This window comes from Musca autumnalis, unplaced genomic scaffold, assembly GCF_047663935.1.
Source record: "Musca autumnalis isolate F117 unplaced genomic scaffold, ASM4766393v1 scaffold_2, whole genome shotgun sequence".
NCBI lineage: Eukaryota > Metazoa > Arthropoda > Insecta > Diptera > Muscidae > Musca > Musca autumnalis.
In genome coordinates this window covers 11,797,752-11,811,257 of record NW_027411755.1, presented here as the reverse complement: position 1 = coordinate 11,811,257, position 13,506 = coordinate 11,797,752, and the positions used below count along the sequence as shown (strand labels likewise).

The 13,506-nt window shown below is 34.4% G+C and overlaps 1 protein-coding gene across 2 annotated transcripts in view; it reads left to right on the top strand.

The window, feature by feature from the left end:
• The first annotated feature begins 624 nt into the window (after positions 1 to 624).
• LOC141392136 (uncharacterized) overlaps positions 625 to 13,506 on the top strand; it is a 144,910-nt gene continuing 132,028 nt past the window's right edge. For both annotated transcript variants that reach the window (XM_073965090.1, XM_073965089.1), the window contains exon 1: positions 625 to 773. The gene's annotated coding sequence lies outside the window, so the exon portion shown is untranslated. The remainder of the gene's footprint in view (positions 774 to 13,506) is intronic.

Below are 13,506 nucleotides of genomic sequence, written 5' to 3'. Positions count from 1 at the left end.
AATAGCTAAACAATAACGTAATTCATGACATCAACACCTGAGTTTTTTGGATAAGTAAACTCCAGAATCCTTTGGATGGCCCTTTAACATGTTGTTGGAAGCAAGTATAGTAAATCTTTCTAAAATTATAAAAGAAATTAATAACTATTTTTTATCTACTTTTCAAATTACACGAGCACCCCACATCCTAGCCATCACAACATCAATCTGTTATTTTGTTTTTAATGTTTGCGAGAGTGCATTAAAAGCTTACCTTTTCGTATAGAATCCTTTACAAATGTTGCTATCTACAGTGCTTCCTTTATTATTTATGTTATTTCGTATAAATTTTACTTTTTTATTAAATTCAAAGTGTTTTTAAATAGCTTCCTCTTTGATTAGTTTATTTTGTTTTCCTCCATAGTCTTGTTATATGATTCTCTCATTTCTAATCAAACGGTAGCATTTGACAAATAAATGCATATCTCTTTTGCTCATTAGCCCCAATTTACTCTGGTTAATGACAGTTACTGGGGGGAGAGTTAAAAGTAACTGCCATTTGAGAGATTGGAGCTCAGGATTTGATCGAAAGTGGAACAAAAACAAATGACAAATAACTTCAGTTTTCTTACAAATAACGTCAAATATGTATCAAAGGAATTGGGGAAATTAAATTAGAAAACGAATTGTAAAAACTGGTTTAGTAAGACAAGTGATTCTGTGCAAAACAACCACAACAAGGTTAATTATTAAAAGAACGAGCTTAATCTATAAATTTTTTCATCCATAATAAGGTAAGTAGTTAAATTTAGTTATTTAAGCTGATTCATCATCTTTTTATCCTAGTACCTCCATGTAAATGTTAGAAGAATCCAATGGGCAGCATACTTCCAATTTTACCATGTTTGGCTGTTGTTGTGGTGCATAGTAAGAAAGAAACAGGGCCGTTGTTAGTGTTTACTAATTTTGGCATATGTATAAAGAAAGATAAATCAGCCTAGATTTCTCATGGAATTGAATGAGGGGCCCATAGGATTATTCTGAACGAAAATTCAGAACAAGACGGGAATACACGCGCACACCAGATTTTTTTTTTAAATTTTTACCACAGGTAGGTCTCGTTGTCGTGAACACAAAAATAAATATAGCATTTCTTGAAAGTCCATACTTCCCTGCCTCTATATTAAAGTTCCAAATTTTCTTTTAAATTATAATTTTCTTTTGCAATAGCCAGCCTTCGGACAGGGACAAATCTATGGAACGGGAACAAAAATGTATTTTAAATTATAAATTTTTCTCTAATTAGCCGGCCTTTGGCCGGGGATTTAAGACTTTCTCTTATGGACAAGTGCAAATCTAGGGAACGGAAACAAAAGTTTATTTAAATTATTAATTTTTCTCTAATTAGCCGGCCTTCGGCTACATATTTTTGGAACTTTAAAGGCCTATATCTCGGGAAGTATGGACTTCCCAGAAATGATCTATATATTTTTGTGTTTAGTAGTACGAACCCTACCTGTGTTTAAAAAATACGGGTGTGCGCGTGTATTACCGTCTTATGCCGAAAATTCCCCGCGAGTTTTTGTCTTTCCGCTGCTACAACTTAAGGGAGAAAGTGAAAAAACTCACGGGGAATTTTCGTTCAGAATAACCTCAAATATGTACGGGACATGATAACCATAGATACGGAGTTTGGCTTAAGTTGAGTTTAAGCATTAGCTCGGATCGGGACCAAATTTTTCCCACAGATAGGTCTCGTTACCCTGATCACAAATATATACAACATTTATTGCGGAAGTCTATACATCCCGAGATATGGGCCTCTGACGTTCCGAAAATTCCCTTGTTAAAGGCCGGCTACTTAGTCCCGGTTCACACTAGAGTGATTTTATTGAAAAAATTGCATGAAATTATGCGTCTCTAGATCGACTTCCATAGTAGAGTAAAATCATAAAATTGCTGTAGTGGGGAATTCGATTTAAGAACGCCTAATTTCATGAATATTTTCAATGAAATTCACACTAGTGTGGACCGGGACTTAGAGAAAATTTTTCAATTTAAAAAATATTTTGTTCCCGTGCCCTAGATTTGCACCTGTCCATAGTAAAAAGTCTTAAAACCCCGGCCGAAGGCCGGCTATTTAGAAAAATGATAATTTTATCAGATCTTAATGCTTAAACTCAGCTTGCTCCCGGACTTTCAATGATTATAGCAGTTATCTAGTTCCTCCTGGCCAATACAAATAGAAGTGACTCGTGTTTGCCTTGTCAGCTAACTGTCTTCTGCTTTGAAGGAAGGATGAGTAAAATCTATTATATGTACGTAGGACTTTTGGTATTGAAAGCGGGCTATGTAGGTCCACGTTTTCGTATAGCCCCCATACAAAGTGACGCGCGAAGCGTCGTCGTTTTAAGGAATTTTTAAGATATTTGTGCCATTTGACCACCGAATCGGTTGTAATTTGGTATTATGTGTTTTCAGAGGCTAAAAAATATTTCTACCAAAGTTTGTTTATATAGGTCCACGTTTTGGTATAGCCCCCATATAACAACCCGTATATAGTACGCGTCACTTTACGATATTTTGAATGTATTAGTCCCATTTGACCCCAGAATCGGTTGTAATTTTGTATTTCCAGAGGCTAAGAAACATTTCTACCATAAAATGTTTTCATAGGTCCACATTCTGATATATTCCCCATAGAACGATACTCCCGATTTTCGGTATTTTGAAGGTTTTAGCCTCATTATATATAATTGTTCCACAAACATCCCAGATGGGACAAGGGAGACTTCTCTCATATCAATGAGTGCACGCCGATTCATATTGGCTCAATGATATGGGACCTACTTTTTATTGCCGAGTCCGAACTGCGTGTCTTACGACACCACTTGTAGAGAAGTTTTTCATGGCTTAAATACTCAGGAAATGTCGCCAGCATTACTGAGGGGGAATTTTGCCACCGTTGAAAATTTGCTGTTGCTTGGCCTGGGATTCGAACCGCAGACCTTCTGAGTGCAAGGCGGACGTGCTAACCATTGCACCACGGTGGCCCTAGCCTCATTACCACACCAAAATGATTGAAATTTGGTATTTAGTCTACGTTGGGGGTACAAACCTTTCTCCCAGAAATTTGTAGGTATAGGTCCAACCCTCATATAGCCACCACAGAACGGTTCCTCCAGATTTTAGGTATTTTGAAGGTTGTGGCCACATTAATCCACCGAAATGGCTGAAATTTGGTATTTGGTCTTCATTTGAGGTATTAAACATTCCATATGAAATTTGTTGGTATAGGTCCACGCCTTTATATATAGCCCCCATAGAACTTACCTCCCGATTTTCGGTGTTTTGAAGATTGTGGCTTAATATTCCCCAGAAATGGCTGATATTTGGTATTTAGTCTTCGCTGAGGGTATAAATCTTTCTCCCAGAAACTTGTCGGTACAGGTCTACGCCTTAGTAAAGCCCCCCATAGAACGGTACCTCCTGATTTTCGGTATTTTGAAGCTTGTGACTTCAATATCCCACCGAAGCGACTGAAATTTGGTAGTAAGTCTTCGTTAAGGGTATACAACTTTCCACCTGAAATTTGTCGGTATAGGTACCCCTCTTCATATAGCCCCCATAGAACGGTACCTCCTGATTTTCGGTATTTTGAAGGTTGTGACCTCAATATCCCACCTAAATGATTGAAATCACCGCCAGCTAACATTTGCATGCCACACTGCCGGCACATAGATTTCCACAGACCAACATTGCTTTGTAAGAGCTCAAAAAAGTTTCTTTGCCGGTAAGCGACTTGAGAACATTGTTCCTACTTCTGATCTTGGTGCAAATAGCTATGGCTTGCGAGGACGACTTAAATATGTTTTTAAACATCACTCCATACATCTTGCGATAATTAGTGGTCGGAATCAGGACACCATCGATCAATATGTTCAGTGAGGTATCCAGCTTACAAACTTCTCATTTCTAAAACTTTTACGTCATGAAAATGTAAATTTAAAAGGTTCGAGGTCCAGCACTTTGAATACCTTCGCCACGAAGATGTGTGTGACCTATGACTCTGCTTTTCTCACTGTTATTTGCAGGGCGCTTAAAGAGTTGTCATTTAAAATGGTCAGTACATCTTTGGGAGACAATCGATGCATGAAAATGCGTCAAGTGCGCTTGCCGGCTGGTACTATTTCCTGCACGAATTTTTTTGGTATTCAACACCTTACTTAGTCATAGACTGAAATCAAACTTCTTTGCCTAATCGTTATTTATGAATGCTTAGAAATTGTAATATGGTTAAAACCAGTTTTGGAGGGTGCCCCTTCAATCTTCTTATATTACATTTAAAGGTATCATATTAAGCCATTCGATTATTAGTCCCAAAGGTAATCAATTATTCTACATACGTATAACCGGTTCGGCTCTTTTGTTTCTTCCCCATTAATCTTCGAATGAATAGAGGATTTCCCTTTATATGTTCCCTCCCCGTATTCGTATCAATGTAAACAATTTTCCAGTTTTAATTAAAACACAACAACAACATGAATAGCATTAATTTTCAAAAGGGGATTACATCAGACCCTGTTGGAATAGAATCCAGCCAAATGAAAAATTAATTGGTTTTCATTGTTAGATCAATGCGTCTTGCCTGGGTCAACCAACCAAGCAACACCTTTCTTTCTTGTGTAGTGCTTCTGTAACCCAGGCAAATCAAATACATGCCCAGGTAAAATCTCTTGTTGGCCGTTTGGAAAAAAGGTCGCGGGCACTCATTTAAAGTGTAATAATTCCGAAAAGACAATCGATCGATCTCCCGCAGGTATCTAAATTGAAGAGACGCCTTTCACATACTTGACAATATATTTGACACATTTGGAAAAATAAATCCCTTTTTATGGCCCTTCCAATTGACTGGAAGATTTTCTAATTTGGGTTGTAAAAGGCAGAATAGAATAGAAGTGTTTTGGGAAATCAATTGACCTGGTCAGTGATAACCTCCATGTGTGCGCCGTCGTCGCATATGTCATAAATGTTATAGTTAATGATAATTTATTGATGGTCGTGTATGGATGGATGCTGCTCTTTAAAAAAGTACCTGAATGGAAGAAAGGGGAAATTACACACAGGTCATTCGAAAATCGACAATGGATGATTTGTCTTATATAAACCAGAGATAATCTGGAAAATAGTAACAGATTCAGCTAAGACATCAATGAGTAAAGATCAACGTCGGTCTTAACGCTAGACGAGGAAGAAGTAAAGGAATATCAGTGGAAAAGCTTTAGGAGAAAATAGTCTAAAAGAAATCAACAGAAAATGGCTCCTGCACAAATTATGGATCTAGCCGAACGTGAGGCAAGTTATACACACAAAAAGTTCCAAGGTAATCGTTATGCCCACAAGAAATTTGGCACACGGACACCATCACCGCCAGCTGTAACACCAAATCAAGGCTTCCCAGAGGAGTCACATTCATATGACTTTAGCGAATCCATGTCCATCCACAAGGATGAATCATCCACCAAGAGCAAGAGATCTTCTGCCGGTGATATTTTTAGGCCCTATGCCCTGGGAGATAATACACCACGCAAACGTAAACACCAAGATGTAGAAAATAATGAAGACGATTCTGAATTTCACCAAGAAAAACGCTTTGCAAACACAACACCTCAGCCAATCAACTCATCACAACTAACAGTAACTCCCATGGCATCACCATTACTAAGCCTAACACCACCACCACCACTAGCGTTGCCATCCTTGGCACCGGTATTTGGCCTACAACAGCTACAATTCAATCCCCAAACATTTGCCCTAATGTTTCAAAAACAACATGCCGCCCTATGCATGGGTCAAATGCTGAAGAGGTTGGCCTAAACTTTTTGCAATATTATACCCTTCCCTCACCTAAATTGTGATAGTTTGGAATGTTTTATTTCTAGACTTTTAGAAATATTGACTTCTTAACCAGTGATTATTTTTTATTTCATTTTTGATTGTGAATAATTTTTATAAAAAATTTTAAATATTATTTTTAGCTATTAATTGTTTATAACTAAGATTGTACATATTTTTAAGAAATTGGTTATATACTTTATACATACATATATTGAAAACAAATTATAAATATTTATTAATTGTAATATATTTTGACGCAATGAAAATAATAAATATTGTTTTTAAAAATTTAAATTAAAATTAAACATTTTTAGTCAAGGAGGTTTCACTAAATTTTGTAAAAACCCCATTTCCAATGAGCACCCATGACGGGACAAAAGGACACTTTCTAATATCAATGAGTGCAACACTATTTCATATTTAGGGGTCCTGCGATACTGTTTATAAGTGTTTAACCAACTCTCGTTTTTTCTGATAGCAAGCGTCTGTGCATGAAAGACGTTAAGGTAGAAACGTAATCAGTTCATTGGTTGTTTTGCTTTCTTTCCAAATGTCAGCTGTTGAAATCCTTGAAATAGTTTGTCCAAACCTAGACCATTTGCGAAAATAGCCCGTATCGGTCCACTCTTTGAGACATAGGCTGGTTCTAATATGTATGTACCATATCGGTTCACTTCTTTGGGTAATTCCCATATTGAATTTCAAAACATGTTTCGGGTAGTTTTGATTTTTTGCTGTATGTTGTGGTTTTGCTCACGGAGCCTCTCACGGCGGTACAACTTTTTTCGGGGCAATTCCATACTTCTTGTGATAATGGCGAAATTCAATTGCAACGGTCGCCGCAACAAGATCAATGAGTCGAAGAAACATCATGGTCATCGGGATCCAAGAAAAAAGTTCACGGTCATTTGTAGCTAGCAACGTTGCGATGGGCACAACGTCGTGCGAAGTGCTCGTACACCCTATACATCAGGATGTCTATCTCGCTAGAACTTGACTCTAGTGACCCATACATGGCATATGTGGTAGTTGCAGTAAAGGGTAGTACTGACGAGGAAGTGGTGCTTAATGTGTACAATGGTAGTAACTTGAAACTTGATTAGTTCTAATTTGGAGGTCAATAACCCTCTGGTACTCGGGAACTACAATGCTCACCATAAGCTTTGTCATTCCGTCCGTAATAGGCAGTGCTTAGAGGAGTACAGCGCTGACCGAGCAAGTTGAAGAACGAAGACGCGGAGATTGCCGCACGTCGTAATACATCACCAACATGTCGTGTCCTGGCAACCTGTAATTTCGCTTGGGTCAGACCAGCTTCCTATCATTGTCTCTGTTAACAGATCACACGACTTCATAACCTCTGAACGTCGTACTTTTCCAAGTCATGGGACCGCTGATTAGCAAGGGTTTAGAGAATTTACCATTTACTGATAATACCCATCCTCAGTTATCTCGAAGTCAAAAAGACTAGGCATTGTGGTCCCTCTACTGAACCCAGACAAGTATGCCAACAAAGTTGTATCATATAGACCAATTTCTTTTTTGTCGCCCTTGAGATTTGACTTGGCATGGGTATTATAAATAGCTATGCATAGACCATGCATCGTTTCAGACAATCAGGCTACCTGACCTATGATCGCCGTACTTTTCTGAACCGCAGCTTTTCTCAGAGCTGAGAAATATGAAAATATCCGGCGCTAAATCTACTGCCAGTCTGTTCACCACCTGGATGGCTGAAATAAGGATCTCCCTGAAAATATTGGTCGATGGGGTCCGGATTCCGACCACTAACTTCCCCAATATGTTGGGTGTAATTTTCAATAGCATGTTGTAAGTCGTCTGCACAATCCACCGCTATTTGCGACAAGATCAGAAGTAGGGGCAAGATCCTCAAGTCGCTGGCCGCCAGTACTTGGGGTGCACACAATGAAGCCTTGTTGCCTCTTATTAAACATTCGGCCGGTCTGTAAGTTATATGCAAATGTTAGCGCTATGAAAGAAAATTCAAACCAGCAGAACATGTTATTGTCGAGCCAGTACCTGTTTCGGCATTATCACTGAATAGTCATGGTCATTGAAAAATGTTATCCATAAAATCTTAAATTCGGTTCATATTCATTAAAAAATCCAAGCTTGTGGATCAAATAATACTCTAAAATATTCTTCAAAAATTCCAAATTTTGGTTCAGATCCCTCATCTAGAACTCCACTTTTGTGACTCAGATAGTTTTTGAAAGTATGTTTTCAAAAACTCCAAATGTTAGATAAAAATATATTCTTTAAAAGGAGACAAGTTTAAGGTCCTTGAAAAAATATCCTTTAAAAATCGACATTTAAGGCTTAGATGGTCTTTGAAAAAATATTCTTTAAAAAATCAAATTTTAAGGCTCAGATGTCCTTGAAAAAATATCCTTTAAAAATACACATTTATGGCTCAGATGTCCTTGAAAAACTATCCTTTAAAAATACACATTTAAGGCTTAGATGGTCTTTGAAAAAATATTCTTTAAAAATTCACGTTTAAGTCTCAGATGGTCTCTGAAAAACTATTTCGTAAAAAAAATCCACGTTTAAGGCTCAGATAGTCCTTGAAAAAATATTCTTTAAAATATCCACGTTTAAGTCCAAGATGGACCTTGAAAAAATATTCTTTAAAAAACACGTTTAGGGCTCAGATGGCCCTTGAAAAAATATTCTTTAAAAAATCAAATTTTAAGGCTCAGATGTCCTTGAAAAAATATCCTTTAAAAATACACATTTAGGGCTTAGATGATCTTTGAAATAATATTCTTTAAAAATTCACGTTTAAGTCTCAGAAGGTCCCTGAAAAACTAATTTAAAAAAAAAATCCACGTTTAAGGCTCAGATAGTCCTTGATAAAATATTCTTTAAAAAAATCCACGAAGGTCCTTAAAAATATTATTTAAAAAGACACGTTTGAGGCTCAGGTGGTCTTGAAAAAATATTTCTTAAAAAATGCACGTTTAAGGCTCAGATGGTCCTTAAAAAATATCCTTTAAAAATCCACTTTTAAGGCTTAGACGGTTCTTTAAAAATATTCTTTAAAAAAATTTAAGGCTCAGATGGTCTTTGAAAAAATATTCTTTAAAAAACCACGTTTAAGGCTCAGATGGTCTTAAAAAAATATTCTTTAAAAAATCAACGTTTAAGGCTCAGAAGGTCTTTGAAAAAAATAATCTTTAAAAAATTCACGATTAAGGCTCAGATGGTCCTTGAAAAAAATATTCTCTAAATAATTCATATTTAAGGCTCAGATGGCCTTAATAAAAATATTCTTTAAATAATCCACATTTAAGGCTCAGATGGTCCTTGACAAAAATATTTTTTTTTTTTCAAATACACGTTTCATGTTCAGGTTGTCCTTGACAAAAATATTTTTTTTTTTAAATCCACGTTTCATGTTCAGGTTGTCCTTGAAAAATATTCCTTTAAAAAATGCACGTTTAAGGCTCAGAAGGTATTTGAAAAAATATTCTCTAAAAAATCCACGTTTAAGGCTCAGATGGTCTTTGAAAAAATATTCTTTAAAAAATCCACGTTTAAGGCTCAGAAGGTCTTTGAAAAAATATTCTTTAAAAAACCATGTTAAGGCTGAGATGGTTGGTCTTTAAAAAAATCCAAGTTTAAGGCTCAGAAGGTCTTTGAAAAAATATTCTTTAAAAAATCCACATTTAAGGCTCAGAAGGTCTTTGAAAGAATATTCTTTAAAAAACCATGTTAAGGCTGAGATGGTTGGTCTTTAAAAAAATCCACGTTTAAGGCTTAGAAGGTCTTTGAAAAAATCCACGTTTAAGGCCTAGAAGGTCTTTGAAAAAATATTCTTTAAAAAATCCACGTTTAAGGCTCAGAAGGTCTTTGAAAAAATATTTTTTAAAAAATCCACGTTTAAGGCTCAGAAGGTCTTTGAAAAAATATTCTTTAAAAAATCCACGTTTAAGGCTCAGAAGGTCTTTGAAAAAATATTCTTTAAAAAACCACGTTTAAGGCTCAGAAGGTCTTTGAAAAAATATTCTTTAAAAAATCCACGTTTAAGGCTCAGAAGGTCTTTGAAAAAATATTTTTTAAAAAATCCACGTTTAAGGCTCAGAAGGTCTTTGAAAAAATATTCTTTAAAAAATCCACGTTTAAGGCTCAGAAGGTCTTTGAAAAAATATTCTTTAAAAAATCCACGTTTAAGGCTCAGAAGGTCTTTGAAAAAATATTCTTTAAAAAATCCACGTTTAAGGCTCAGAAGGTCTTTGAAAAAATATTCTTTAAAAAATCCACGTTTAAGGCTCAGAAGGTCTTTGAAAAAATATTCTTTAAAAAATCCACGTTTAAGGCTCAGAAGGTCTTTGAAAAAATATTCTTTAAAAAATCCACGTTTAAGGCTCAGAAGGTCTTTGAAAAAATATTCTTTAAAAAATCCACGTTTAAGGCTCAGAAGGTCTTTGAAAAAATATTCTTTAAAAAATCCACGTTTAAGGCTCAGAAGGTCTTTGAAAAAATATTCTTTAAAAAATCCACGTTTAAGGCTCAGAAGGTCTTTGAAAAAATATTCTTTAAAAAAATCCACGTTAAAGGCTCAGAAGGTCTTTGAAAAAATATTCTTTAAAAAATCCACGTTTAAGGCTCAGAAGGTCTTTGAAAAAATATTCTTTAAAAAATCCACGTTTAAGGCTCAGAAGGTCTTTGAAAAAATATTCTTTAAAAAATCCACGTTTAAGGCTCAGAAGGTCTTTGAAAAAATATTCTTTAAAAAATCCACGTTTAAGGCTCAGAAGGTCTTTGAAAAAATATTCTTTAAAAAATCCACGTTTAAGGCTCAGAAGGTCTTTGAAAAAATATTCTTTAAAAATCCACGTTTAAGGCTCAGAAGGTCTTTGAAAAAATATTCTTTAAAAAACCACGTTTAAGGCTCAGAAGGTCTTTGAAAAAATATTCTTTAAAAAATCCACGTTTAAGGCTCAGAAGGTCTTTGAAAAAATATTTTTTAAAAAATCCACGTTTAAGGCTCAGAAGGTCTTTGAAAAAATATTCTTTAAAAAATCCACGTTTAAGGCTCAGAAGGTCTTTGAAAAAATATTCTTTAAAAAATCCACGTTTAAGGCTCAGAAGGTCTTTGAAAAAATATTCTTTAAAAAATCCACGTTTAAGGCTCAGAAGGTCTTTGAAAAAATATTCTTTAAAAAATCCACGTTTAAGGCTCAGAAGGTCTTTGAAAAAATATTCTTTAAAAATCCACGTTTAAGGCTCAGAAGGTCTTTGAAAAAATATTTTTTAAAAAATCCACGTTTAAGGCTCAGAAGGTCTTTGAAAAAATATTCTTTAAAAAATCCACGTTTAAGGCTCAGAAGGTCTTTGAAAAAATATTTTTTAAAAAATCCACGTTTAAGGCTCAGAAGGTCTTTGAAAAAATATTCTTTAAAAAAATCCACGTTAAAGGCTCAGAAGGTCTTTGAAAAAATATTCTTTAAAAAATCCACGTTTAAGGCTCAGAAGGTCTTTGAAAAAATATTCTTTAAAAAATCCACGTTTAAGGCTCAGAAGGTCTTTGAAAAAATATTCTTTAAAAAATCCACGTTTAAGGCTCAGAAGGTCTTTGAAAAAATATTCTTTAAAAAATCCACGTTTAAGGCTCAGAAGGTCTTTGAAAAAATATTCTTTAAAAAATCCACGTTTAAGGCTCAGAAGGTCTTTGAAAAAATATTCTTTAAAAATCCACGTTTAAGGCTCAGAAGGTCTTTGAAAAAATATTTTTTAAAAAATCCACGTTTAAGGCTCAGAAGGTCTTTGAAAAAATATTCTTTAAAAAATCCACGTTTAAGGCTCAGAAGGTCTTTGAAAAAATATTTTTTAAAAAATCCACGTTTAAGGCTCAGAAGGTCTTTGAAAAAATATTCTTTAAAAAAATCCACGTTAAAGGCTCAGAAGGTCTTTGAAAAAATATTCTTTAAAAAATCCACGTTTAAGGCTCAGAAGGTCTTTGAAAAAATATTCTTTAAAAAATCCACGTTTAAGGCTCAGAAGGTCTTTGAAAAAATATTTTTTAAAAAATCCACGTTTAAGGCTCAGAAGGTCTTTGAAAAAATATTCTTTAAAAAATCCACGTTTAAGGCTCAGAAGGTCTTTGAAAAAATATTCTTTAAAAAACCACGTTTAAGGCTCAGAAGGTCTTTGAAAAAATATTCTTTAAAAAATCCACGTTTAAGGCTCAGAAGGTCTTTGAAAAAATATTCTTTAAAAAATCCACGTTTAAGGCTCAGAAGGTCTTTGAAAAAATATTCTTTAAAAAATCCACGTTTAAGGCTCAGAAGGTCTTTGAAAAAATATTCTTTAAAAAATCCACGTTTAAGGCTCAGAAGGTCTTTGAAAAAATATTCTTTAAAAAATCCACGTTTAAGGCTCAGAAGGTCTTTGAAAAAATATTCTTTAAAAAATCCACGTTTAAGGCTCAGAAGGTCTTTGAAAAAATATTCTTTAAAAAATCCACGTTTAAGGCTCAGAAGGTCTTTAAAAAAATATTCTTTAAAAAATCCACGTTTAAGGCTCAGAAGGTCTTTGAAAAAATATTCTTTAAAAAATCCACGTTTAAGGCTCAGAAGGTCTTTGAAAAAATATTCTTTAAAAAATCCACGTTTAAGGCTCAGAAGGTCTTTGAAAAAATATTCTTTAAAAAATCCACGTTTAAGGCTCAGAAGGTCTTTGAAAAAATATTCTTTAAAAAATCCACGTTTAAGGCTCAGAAGGTCTTTGAAAAAATATTCTTTAAAAAATCCACGTTTAAGGCTCAGAAGGTCTTTGAAAAAATATTCTTTAAAAAATCCACGTTTAAGGCTCAGAAGGTCTTTGAAAAAATATTCTTTAAAAAATCCACGTTTAAGGCTCAGAAGGTCTTTGAAAAATATTCTTTAAAAAATCCACGTTTAAGGCTCAGAAGGTCTTTGAAAAAATATTCTTTAAAAAAATCCACGTTAAAGGCTCAGAAGGTCTTTGAAAAAATATTCTTTAAAAAAATCCACGTTAAAGGCTCAGAAGGTTTTTGAAAAAATATTCTTTAAAAAATCCACGTTTAAGGCTCAGAAGGTCTTTGAAAAAATATTCTTTAAAAAATCCACGTTAAAGGCTCAGAAGGTCTTTGAAAAAATATTGTTTAAAAAATCCACGTTAAAGGCTCAGAAGGTCTTTGAAAAAATATTCTTTAAAAAATCCACGTTTAAGGCTCAGAAGGTCTTTGAAAAAATATTCTTTAAAAAATCCACGTTTAAGGCTCAGAAGGTCTTTGAAAAAATATTCTTTAAAAAATCCACGTTTAAGGCTCAGAAGGTCTTTGAAAAAATATTCTTTAAAAATCCACATTTAAGGCTCAGAAGGTCTTTGAAAAAATATTCTTTAAAAAATCCACGTTTAGGGTCAGATGGTCCTTGAAAAAATATTCTTTAAAACTCCACATTTAAGGCTCAGAAGGTCTTTGAAAAAATATTCTTTAAAAAATCCACGTTTAAGGCTCAGAAGGTCCTTGAAAAAATATTCTTTAAAAAATCCACGTTAAAGGCTCAGAAGGTCTTTGAAAAAATATTCTTTAAAAATCCACATTTAAGGCTCAGAAGGTCTTTGAAAAAGTATTCT